Source organism: Neomonachus schauinslandi, chromosome 9 (genome assembly GCF_002201575.2).
Source record: "Neomonachus schauinslandi chromosome 9, ASM220157v2, whole genome shotgun sequence".
Classification (NCBI taxonomy): Eukaryota; Metazoa; Chordata; class Mammalia; order Carnivora; family Phocidae; genus Neomonachus; species Neomonachus schauinslandi.
Genome location: NC_058411.1, coordinates 69,891,044 through 69,903,879, shown reverse-complemented (window position 1 = coordinate 69,903,879; position 12,836 = coordinate 69,891,044). Strand labels below are relative to the sequence as shown.

General features: G+C 38.9%; 1 pseudogene; it reads left to right on the top strand.

Moving 5' to 3' along the window:
- The first annotated feature begins 1,756 nt into the window (after positions 1 to 1,756).
- On the top strand, positions 1,757 to 11,863 carry LOC110585492 (annotated as a pseudogene).
- The last annotated feature ends 973 nt before the right edge of the window (positions 11,864 to 12,836 follow it).

The following is a 12,836-nucleotide window of genomic DNA, read 5'->3' as shown; positions in this document are numbered from 1 at the left end:
CTTTTCCTCATGTGTGAAATTGTCGGACGATTCTCATAGCGGTTTTGTGAGGATTCAGACAAATAGGTCTGCCTAAGGGCTTTGAAAACTGAGAGTTTAAGCAAATATAAAGCATTGTTCTTACCTACATATCTATATGAAATAGAATGTAGACAAAGAAGTTCTACGGCTTTACAAAAGTTGTCTTAAGCAGGAAGCTTCTTTGATTTAACAAACCCTTTTACTGTGTGTGGGATTCTGTTGACAAATCTTTGGAATCAGCTTTTGGGTAATTGGACAATTTTGTGAATTAAGATATCTCTGTACTTGTTCCTACTGCCAGTCACTCAAAATGACTCCCAGCCTCTGTACGGCTCCCTCTGTCTCACCTGCAGGTCATCAGTCCAGTCTTTGCCTCAGTGAGACACCTGGGACTTACCTCGTGCCCTGGATCACTGTCACAGCAGGTGAGTTCCTTGGTTGCTACATTCATGGAGAACAAACCACCACTTGTCTATGGGAAGCATTTTATGCATGCAGAACTCTCAAAGAAAAAAAATGCTTGGGTGTTTACACAAGAAGCCTTCCAGAAGTTATGGAAAGGAGGAAGTACCTAGCCCTGGACCTATCACATAACAGGTAGTTACAAATATTTGCAGAATATATAGCAATTTATATCATCCAAATCTTCTGTTTACCTCCCACAGACCCTAAGAATTCTTTCTTTTTTTTTTTTTAAGATTTTATTTATTTATTTGAGAGAGAGAGAAGGAGAGACAGTGAGAGAGTACAAGTGGGGAGGAGAGGGAGAAGTAGACTTCCCGCTGAGCAGGGAGCCCGATTCGGGGCTCAATCCCAGGGTCCTGGGATCATGACCTGAGCCAAAGGCAGACGCTTAACTGACTGAGCCACTCAGACACCCCTCTAAGAATTTTTTCTAAAAAATCACAATAATGATAAAATTGTGAAGAAGAACAAGAACAGGATATAAACGTTTCTAAAAGATATAAACAGGATATAAACATGTTCTTTTCCAAATAAAATGCTTTGTCTACTTAAATTTTATTAATTGTGTTTGTTTTTTAAATAATTTTTATTATTGGTAGTAAATAATACATATTAAAAAGAAGCTCAGTCCAAAAGTCTCAGTAAAGAGAAAGTTTCCCTTTCCAAGAAGCATTGTTACCAGTTTTTTGCATCTGGTTACAGAAATATCCCACACACAAGAGCAAGAATAGTTAGGGGTTTTTTTTCTCTTGATGTCTAATCGTGAAACCGTAAAACTGAAAAATGCCTTATAGGTCATCTAAATGCCAAATTACAGACTTTTAAGTTACAATTATATTCTGGAATAGAAAAGGGAATCATGAAAGCAGTTTTCTCTTGTGGCACAAGTATACTCGTGGTCATAAGGACACCAGATCACATGGCAAAACCCTGCTTCTGAGCATTAAGTGGTACAAGAAAAAAAACTGCGTTCCCCTAGAGTTCTCCTGAAACCTATAATGCCTAGTTTCAACCTCAACCTAAAACACCCACAGATTTAGATGCCCTAGGTTGCCCGGGGCTGTAAAAGGAAGGGCTGTCTACATAACAAATGGAATGAACTGATATGGACAAAGACAGCTTGATCTAGGAAATTGTGCATTGTAACTATTTTTAACAGCCCATCACTTTTAGCATCATCAATCAATGTCTTCAAGACCAGTGAAGTCTGTATTTTTTTAAAAATTCTACACAATGTAGCTAACAGCTTTTCAGATTCTTTGTTCTGATGATGTGTTTTCAGGTAAGAAATTCAAGAAGTCTCAACTCTTAGGTTGATCCATGTGACACTGCCATTTTTCTTGGCCATAGTCCCTGGAATATTGGCAATATTATTTTGCTATTCCTAATGGTTACCCTGGCAATAACAGAATCACCCCCAGGCTAGGGCTATGTCTGTGGCTGTTGCATGTATGTATCAATTGGGAGTGAAACCTGTCACTTCTAGTGACATGATATGGTGGGATCTGGGAGACCCACAGCATTGAAATGGGCTTTGGGTGCTTATGCTAGGGACCCTATTCTGTTATGCACACAATTAGTATTGGTGTATGGTTTTACTCATTCAGGATTCTAGCTGGTTTATAATTGAAGTCCTCCTTTTTTGACTGAGTTGCCATGGTACACATTCTGTCCCTAATTTACTAATCAATATATATTAGCCATGTGTTTCCAATCAGATTGTTAGTTCCTTGAGTGCAGGGAATGAGTCTTAAAAATCTTCAATTTCCCTCATCCAATGCCTAGCTCAGAAGCCCATCAACAAACAGTTACCAGCTGTCTCCATTCAGGTGCATCATCGGGGACAGGAGACAAATAGCTGACCTCCAAAAAGAAAGAATCTGCTATTCTGAACACCTGCATAAGGATAAAATTGCATCTGTGATAATTTTCACAATCAAAGGTATGGGCTATTAAAAGTATATAATGGAAATAGTGAGGAGAGGAACAGGAACCAGAGCCGGGGTTGAGTCTGAAAAAAGCTGGATCCAGACCGTGGCTCCAGAACAGATGGAATTGGAAAACGGAGGACCCAGTGGACAGCGGGCAGTCGCTGCCCCGTTGACATCTACAGTCCCAAGTATGCCAGCATGTCCCTGGCCCGAGGGTACATTCTTTGATTGATGCATATGCACTGCATAAGCAAATGAGACTACATAAGCCCAAAGTAGCCTCCGTGGAGGAGATGACCACCTTCCATGCTGATGCCTATCTGCAGCATCTCCAGAAGCTCAGCCGGGAAGGAGATGACGATCATCCAGACTCTGTAGAATATGGGCTAGGTTATGACTGCCCAGCCACAGAAGGGATATTTGAGTACGCAACAGCTGTAGCAGGGGCTACAATGACAGCTGCCCAATGCCTGATTGATGAAATGTGCAAAGTAGCAATTAATTGATCTAGAGGGTGGCATCATGCAAGGATCATCTTCACCAGGAGTAGATTCCAGCTCAAGAAACCACTTTCTTTGCTCATCCAGAGGAAGCAACTCCTCATCCATTAAAGTTTGATCATGAGATTGTAGCAATTCAGTCACATCTTCAGGCTCCAGTTCTAATTCTAGTTCTCTTGCTATTTCCCCAAACCTTCAGTTTGTAGGAAAACACATTACTTGTGGAGCACAGTAAAGTAAAGCACAATAAAAAAGAAAAAGAAATAGTGGACAAAGGAAAGGAAGACTTTCTTGAAGAAATAATGCCCAAACTGAGGTCTGCAGGAGAAATATGAAGTAATTAGTAAGGAAAAAAAAAAGCAAAGAGAATTTCAAGCAGAATTTAAAAACAGCATGTGCAAAGGCACAGCCCTGGGAGGGAAGGTGAACATTTGGGAGGGATCTTAGAGGTCTTTAAGTTTAACCAGTCACTAACCCCATGGACTTTAGATGTAACTTAACATCTAATAAGAATATCTGCCATGAGGAAGCAAACTGTCCTCAGCAAGAAACATAAAACAATCTGATGTTCAGCAGCATGCCATGGTAGAAAGGGCAAGGGTTTGGTTTTAGACAGATTTGGGTTTGAACCTCTGTTTCATCTCCTTCTTGCTATATAACCTTGGGCAAAGTCTACAACTTCTCTAGATACCAGATTTCTTGTCTCATCTTACCATCTACGTATGGTATTCATTGGAGGATTAAAAGGGCACACATGTGTAATGTACATAGCACAGTACCTGACCCACAGCAAGTGCTGAGTAAATACTGCTTTCATCTCCTGACCACGCATCTTGGTAACTGCAAGAAAAATGGGCGGGGGAAACCCAGAATGTGTTTTGAGTTTCCAGTCTGAGCTGTTTCTTAGAAGCACGGCCTCTGCTACAAGCAATCATATTTTATCTCCCCAGATGCAGTATAGCATTCCTGTTTTCACAAAAAACAATTTAACATACATAGAAAATGCTTTAAAATTGGTTTACCTTCTCCTGTCCAGATATCCTAGTGTGTTTTCACCTATTACTATATTTCCAAAGAAATGGCAGGGGGGGAGGGGATAGATTAATACTTTAAAGATTTCAGCATTTGTATTTATGAACTTAGGACTCGATTTAGTAAGACATTATACAGATAAATCTAAACAGTGACTAGTTCTGAATTTCTATCACAAATAGCCAAGTATGACTCTTCTTCTCTTTTCACTTGACTTGCACGAATTAAAAGTCTTGAAGAGTAGTATTCAGCAGAAAAAAATATATATATATACACTAAGATTGTGTGTATATACACACACAATCCTGCAGCAGGAACTCCCCCTTAACTCAAACTTGGGTTTGTTGTATTAAGTTCGGAGTCTGTTAGACTGAACCATCCTAATGACTCCTTCCTTTATTTCAGCAATGTTTTCGAAAGACCTGTTTTTGGTTTAAAGTGACTGTCTCCACCAAGATCCAGCAAAGCAGCTAGGCTTTGAGCTAACAGAGAGTCCTTTATTCTGCCAGAACACAAGCAAGTCAGTGACCACATGGAGCTGCTCTCTCTCCCCCAGCTTCTGTGCTGCTAGTTTAGAGGAGAGAATGACGCAATCCATTCATATCTGAGATGGAGGGGGCTCCTCTGTGACATACAGCAGCTCCTCCTCTTCTGTATGTTCTGGTCCCATCGCCCTCCCAAGACAGCCACAGGGAAAGAAGCTCCTGCTACTCTGTCCCCAGAAGCTCTTTAGGCCCAAAGGACCTGCTCAGCCCCAGGCGGCCCTATGACGTCTGCTGCTGCTGCCTCATTGTAGGAACGTGGGCCCAGAACTTTAGCTGCATTTCCCAGGGCGCTTGTGTGGCGCAGTCCGTTGGGCGTCAGACTCTTGGTTTCTGTGCAGGCCCTGATCTCAGGGTCATGAGATTGAGCCCCACGTGGGGCTCTGCACTCAGTGTGGGGTCTGCTTGAGATTCTTTCTCCCTCTCCCTCTGCCCCTCCTGCTCTCGCTCGCTCTCTATCTAAAATAAATAAATAAATCTTAAACAAACAAACAAGCACGACCGCCCTTCTCAGACCAGCAGCTTCAGCATTACTTGGGAGCTTACAAGAAATCCAGATTCCTGCTCACCCCAGACCTGGCGAATCAGAATCTGCCTTTTAACAAGACTGCCAGGTAATTCGTTTGTACATTAAAGTTTCAGATGCACCGTCCAGGGCCACCCAGCCAAGAAAGACGGGGGAAAAAACAAAAAGCACTTTAAATAAAGGTGAAATGCATTTCCTTTGGCCCAGATGCCCTTTCTTCCTCCAATCGCCAGGCCTCATCTCTGTGTACCTAAATCCTACCCTGTCTTTCTTTGTTGAGCTGTCTGCAATGCCTCCTCTGGAAATCTTCATCAACTGCCAGAGGCATCTTTGAACTCGCTAACCTGTGTCTTACTGCAGTCTGTTTACACCATGCAAGTATCTTTGCACAGGTCTAATCCATCCTGTTCGAGGCTTGAGACTTGCCTGAATCTTCTTTATATCCTCTAGAGTGTCTAGCATGGTGGGCCCTGGGGGGAAATGCCTATTTATTTATTGAAACAAGGGAAGGGAGAGAAGAAAGAAACAGCTACGTTCATGAAGTAATTGCCTCTGAAAAATTGAGTGCAGCCCCAGCGATGGGCTTGAGCCTGCTTGAAACAGGAACCCGGGAACCATGTTACGTTCATCTTTAAAGAGCCCCAATACACCGGACATGGAAATGTCCCAGTTGTCCAGAAGCTAACTGGACCAGATCAGATTCAGACCCACCCCATCACAGCACTCCTCATTTAGACCTGGTCCAAAACAGACCTCTTTCTAGAATAAAATCACAATTCTGTTTGCTAGAGCCTTGATCCCTGGCTTTAAGGATGCTGTGGGCTCTGAACGGACTACCTCTTTGCCCACTTTCTGTCCTATGTCTATTCCCACTTGATAATATATTCATTTTTTTTAAAGAAAAAAGGTATTTTTGAAAATCCTTTTTCAGATTCATTTTTTTTTTTTAGAAATCTTACTGAAAAATATTTCATGTTTCTAATTCAAGTTTTCATAATTCATCCTTGGATAAAGGCAATGAGTTTCTAGTTGCAAGTTACAAGTTCAAAGAACAAGTCATTTTATTACTTAATTGATAGCTGAGTCAATTAAAAGCCTTGACTCTAGATGAGATTTATGATGTCATATTCAGAATAAATATGTCTTCCTGAGAAACATCCTGGTGTCATTATAATTTTACCACACATAAAATATAATGGGAAATGTTCCTAGGACTTATAAGAAATTAGACTTTACTAGTGTCAATACTGTTGTGACTCATAAAATGAGTATATGATCCGCATGGGGAGACTTTGTTGTAGGACTGGAGTTCATATAGAGTAGGTATGTTTTCTTTGATAAGCATTAAAAAGTATGACTGCATTATTCAAGATCAGTCATTTTGGGGGTACTGTCATGTGTTATAATGTTTTCCAAGAAAAATTGATGATCCTGTGGGGGGGGAATATTCAGAAACTATAGCCCTATGGTTTCTACCTCTGTGAATTTCTTTTAAGGAAACAGCTCTATCATAGCAACATTAATTGTAATAGCAAAAATGGGTAATATTTCTCAGGAAACAGGAAATGGTTTGGTCATATTTATTAATATGGTCATATTTAATAATTGGTCATAATTTAATTTATTTGGTCCTATTTAATTAATCACATGAATCTGGTCATGCTTAATAATAATTTAGTCATATTTGATGAAATATTGTGTACCTTTTATAAACAATAAATGGGATAACTACCTGGAGACTGTTTATGAAACCAGCTTAATTTTTAAAAAATTTAATCCATGAAATTGTGTAAGTTTTATTGAAACTAATCATATGCCCAGCACTATTCTAGACACTGGGGATGCAGAAGTTTGAAAATGACAAATATGATTCCTGACATAGTGACCTCAGAGTCTGATGCAGGAAAAAGATATTAAACAAATTTATATATAGTTAGAAACTGTGATTCATACCATGAAGTAAGAGGTTAGTATATAATAAGGGAACCTAAGCTGGTTTGGGGAAAAGGATATTTGTCAAGGAAACTCTGGGGAAGTAAAGGACGAACCAGAGTTAGTGAGGGAAGACTGGGGGAGAGTGTTCTAGGTGGAAACAGCAGGAACAGAGGAGCAGAAACCCAGATGTGGGGAGAGGGTTTGATGCCATCACTGAAGTGGAAGAAGGACCAGAGTGATTGGAGCATAATTCGTGAGAGGCGAATGGTGTGCCCTGAGGAATAGGTTCATGCGATGCCTTCAGGATTTATTTTATTAATCCCATTGTAGTTCCTCAAGTGGAGGGGTGTCAGGGACGTGCTTATATTTTAAGATCACTTTGCACTATGTGGGGAATGGGTGGAAATAAATCAAGAGTAGAGGAAAGGAAAACACTTTGGAGACTATTGTAACAGTCTGGGTGAGAGAGATGAAAGTGGCTTAGATAAGAGTTACAACTGGGAAGATGAGGAAAAGGTGACAGATTAAACTATGTGCTGGAGGTGAGAAAAATGAAGTTTACTAACAGATTGGGAGTAAGGATGGAAACTAACTACAGTCCTTATTTGCTTCCTTAAACTGCTGGGTAAATGGCGATGTCACTTGCATATTTCATATAGTTGAAAATTTAGGAAAGAAAACTAACAAATCCATTTTGGACATGAGATTGAGATCTTGTCAGAGAACCAAGTGGAATAGTCAAATAGATAGTGTACAGGTTTGGAAAAATAGATCAGAAAATAGATCTGGTTGGAAATTCGATATTTGGGAGCCATTGGTGTTCAGATGATATTTGATGCTGGTGTATAGAAGGAGCGTAGAATGTCAAGGGGGGAAAAGCCCATTTTCACTCCCAAGGAGCTACAGCATTAAGAGATCTTGAGGAGGAAGAGCTATCACAGGTGACTTCCAGGCTGGAGATTTGTTGGGTAATTCTGGAACAAAGAAAATAGTATTTTAAGAAGGAAGGTGTGATCAACTGTGTTGAATACTGCTGAGAGGTCAGGCAAGATGGTGTGCCCCAATGGATAAGAAATAGTTGTCTTATTCAGGTGGCAGTTTTAGAAGTATATCACTTTTGATGGACTCTGAAAAACAAACTGAGGGTTCTAGAGGGGAGGGGGGTGGGAGGATGGGTTAGCCTGGTGATGGGTATTGAAGAGGGCACATTCTACATGGAGCACTGGGTGTTGTGCACAAACAATGAATCATGGAACACGACATCAAAAACTAATGATGTATGGTGATTAACATAGCAATAAAAAATTAAAAAGAAGTATATCACTTTTTATAATGGTTAAGCTTTATTTAATAATGAAAACCTAGTTAACATCGGATTATTTTTGTTGACTTAATTACAGCGGGGTAGTACATATGATGTATTTACCCCATTTTGATCCCCAAACTCTTTGTTAATCATTTTTTTTTTGCATCTCTCTATTTATTGTCAACTTAAATATTAACCAGATAACTCTCTTATCTCCAGGCTAGGATTAAACCTTCAAGAGTTTTAAAACCTGGCTAGCCCTCCCCACTAACAGCACAGCTGCTAAATGCACAAAGTCCCTGCCTTATAAACACCACATTGAATGTATGGTTTGCTTCATATGAGTTTTTGCATGACCTATATAACAAATTATCTATTTCTTCCTTTAAGTTTATTTATAGAATTTTGCCCACAGTGTCCCTTTCCTAAAAGCTTAAACAAAAAAACCCCCAAACTACCTTACTCAGGTAAATGCTGGTCTTAATTTGGCAGGTATACACTGAGGCAAAGATGACAGGAAGTATCTGAACAAGATAGTCCTTTTTTTTTTGCTTTTTTTTTTCTTTTATATTCCAATATTATATTCAGGAACTAAAGAAAGGAAGTGAGATGGTTTGGACAGGAACTAATATCTTTCCAGTTTGGGGCCCAGAGGGGTAGGATGGGGACAAACCGCCACCCTCCACTTAAATACCTTGACAATTCATTTTCTTCACAGTGACTCAGAGCATCATCACCCTGTGGTGCTCTTGCATAGGAAAAGAGAAAGAGGAAGGAGCCTCCAAAAGGACTGGTCTCAGCAAAATTGGCAGGACTCTATTCACTTCCCCCAGCTTTCCACCTCAAGGCTTTAATTACACTGTTAGATAGTAGTCTCACCTCAAGCACAAATTCTCCTTGGCAAGAATTCAAATTCATGCAGATTACCTTCTATAATCCTCTACAACTCTGTTATGCTTACCAGAACTAGTCCAAGGTCCCTTCCATGCTGCATGTCTCATGAGACAGGATAGGTCTCTATGTTACTCACTTGTATTCTGACTTTTCTGCCTCCTCTTATCTGTATCATCGGGCATATTCAGATAGGTCTCAAGAAAATATGTCATCCTTTCTATTTGTGTTATGGATGACACAACATAACCTACGCAGCACTGGGGATTAAAGGGGCATATGGGACTGTTGGAGAACTCTGGTGGCTAGATGGGAGAGAGTAAGTGAGGGTGTGTTTAAGGGTTTTATAATGGCAGGCGCCATGGTGCCCGAGATGAGAGCTCTTAGGGAAGGATGATTGCATTTTTCTAGTGATGTCCTTGACTCTTAATTTTTGCCCAAAGAGACTTAAATACAGCATGTGTAACTTGCATTTCTCCTTTTATCTACTAGAGGAACCCTCCCAGATCAAAGAGGAAAAGCACACCTTTCTATGACTTGCTTCTCTTTTGTTGTAAACCAGCTTCTGTTTTTGGAGAATGTTCCAACTGATTTTGGTTGTTTTGGAGATAGACTTGCTCTAAAGTTGTCCAATAAAGTGGACAGATATTTTTCATCCTGTAGAATACTATACTATAATTTTGCTTGATTTTCATGCTCCAGTGATCTGCCGTGAGAAGAGCATGCCCCAGGTAGCTGCTGCTACTTTATCCCAAAACAAGCACCAATGGGTGAGACCCGAACCCAATCCAAAGCCTAGAGCCAAGTCCAGCCATCTTGCTTTCTGAGGCATAACCTCCCAGCCAAACTAGCCTTGATCTGCTGAGCCATAGTCACTTGCAGATCCATGAGCATTTAATGTGTGTTCTTGTAGCAATCAACTTTTAGGCTAGTTTGTTATGCAGCAGTATTGTGGCAATAGCTGACTAATACATATACTTAGAGGAATTATGGCATAAACATAAGCACAGAAAAGCTACTTATCTAGCTTAATCATCTTCCAGTCTAAGCCTTGAAAGGGACAGCATCAAAATCACTTAGCCATGTCATTTAGTTTGAAATAAATTGGGCTCACTGTACGTATCTTTATAAAATAGAACTTATATAAAAATACATTGAATTTGAAAATAAAATAAAGGTCATTCAAAATTAGAAAGCCATTTTATTTTAAAATATTTTTAGCAGGAGAACTTTCCAGTACAAACATTCTTAAATAAGGTGGTTTTGTGTGAGTAATAGCAGAGCTGCAATAATGCTATTATTTGCGATCAATTCTCCATCCATCCATCCATCCACCTATCCACCTATCCACCTTCATTATTTCTGCAGTTTATATAGTCTTTTAGGACACTGCAGTGGTTTTAGGTAATTCATATTAGAATTTAGAATCAGAAAAATTGCTTATATTTTCTGCATTCAAATTATGTAAGAAATCCATGATCATTGTAGCAAAATTAAAAGTTCATATAAACAAACAGGATAAAAAAAAAACCCCTACATAAATGCACCACCTAGAGATAACATTTGTTAAAATTGCATTGTTTATTTTTACAAAACTTCTTTCCTATGTGTGCCTGTGTGTATTTTTATATATATTTAATTACAGTTGATTCATACTGTGCATACTGTTCTGTAAACTGCTTTTATCACTATTATGTTGTAACTTCTCTCCATGAAGATAATATAGAGCTACATAATCATTTGTAATGACTGGCTAGTATTTAATAAAATACATGCTCTATAACTTGTTAACTAGTCCCCTATCTTTGGATGTTTATTTTGTTTGCAGGTTAGTTTTCTTTTAAAATATCCATTATAAATAACACTTGCATGAACATTCTTGTTCATATATTTTTCCCACTTTTCAAATTATTTCCCTAGGATCAATTCCAAGAAGGGATATTGCTAACACAAAGGACATGTACATGTTTAAGACCCTTGTCAAGGTAAGTCCCAGAAAGGCAGTACCCATTTACATGGCCTCTAGCTAAAAGACTTTTGCTATATCTTCCAGTCAACACTCAGTGCTGCTTTTTGAAAGATGTTTCTCCCTCATCTGTTTTCTTTTATGTATCTACTATTTACTCTATTTCTACTTCGGGTAATTTGAGAAATTCCTTCTTTCCATTTTTTTCCCTGTGACATGTAAAGAAATAAAACATGACTTAAGAAATGTCCTGAATGCATAAGTAAAAATAATCATGACAGCAAAGTAGTCTTCTTTTACAGAAAAGAAAATACTCTAATTATGGCCTCAAGATTCTTTGGAATAATAGCTAACTAAATCATAACCTTTACAATTTCATGATATTAAATAGGGCTTGTTGGAAATGAGTCATTTTGTACACATTGGGAGTTTTATGGTGAGTTTAATGTCACTGAATTTAATTAACTTAAATTGTCATTTGCACATCATTATGCTGTGGAAAACCCTCCTCAGTCAGTGAACTCTTAGCACTGAACAAAAAATTGCACAGTTCCTCTCAGAAGTTATAAGATCTATGTGACTAATTTATTAGGTGAAGAAACTAAGGCATATAGCAGTGGATTCTCCAGCAGCAGGAGTACAAAAATATCATAAAATTATAAAGGTAAGCCTGCTACCACGGAAGAAGAGAAAAATTGAGATAAAGGAACATTTTCATGGGCCAAACTCAGTCTATTGTAACCACTAATAGATGAGATTACAAACTAATGCCAGAATTTTCAGTGGGATTGTTGCTTGGAAGTGACAACTGGCATGGACCTCACCTGTGCATCCTCCAACTCCCAGAAATCACACAAACACATCAAAAAGAAATCCTTTAAAATGGTTTAAGAAGGCAAAATAAAAACATGATAGTATTTTGAATATTATTAAAAAAGCTATTGCAGTGAAGAATATATGGAAAATCTAATATCTCTTAAAGACCAACTCCTAAGGGCGCCTGGGTGGCTCAGTCGGTTAAGCGTCTGCCTTCAGCTCAGGTCATGATCTCAGGGGCCTGAAATTAAGCCCCATGTCCAGTTCCCTGCTCAGTGGGGAGTCTGCTTCTCCCTCTCCCTCTGCCCCCCTCCCCACTCCTGCTCTCTCTCCCTCTCAAATAAATAAATAAAAATCTTAAAAATGAAAAAAGACCAACTCCAAAGATGTCTTTTTGTCATCTTAAACATTCCTATGTATTTTGGAGGGAGTTAGGAAGTTCTCATCGCAAAATCAGACTTTGAAAGACCTTCTTCCAAAATACTTTCATACAACTAATTTCTGGTATGTTTTTCTAGCACATTAATTGTTTTGTTTTGTTTTAACATTAACATAGAACATTATATTTCAAATTGCTTGTTTGACAAAATCATTAACATTCTATAGAATGTTATATTCAGAGACAGCATCCTATAAAAATAATTTATACTTTCAAAAATAGATCTCTCCTGCTGTTTATTTCTCTGGTAGCGTATATATTTTCTGGGTGTGCCTTTTTATTCAAATTAAGTTCAACAAATATTTACTGAATAACCACTTAGTTCAAGACTTTGTGTCAGAGCTTCGAAGAACTAAGGGTAGAGACAGCAGATTAGTGGATGCCAGGGGCTGGGGGGAGGGGAGGAGGAGGAGTGACTGTTAAATGGGTATGGGGTTTCCTTTTTGGATGATGAAAAAGTTCTGGA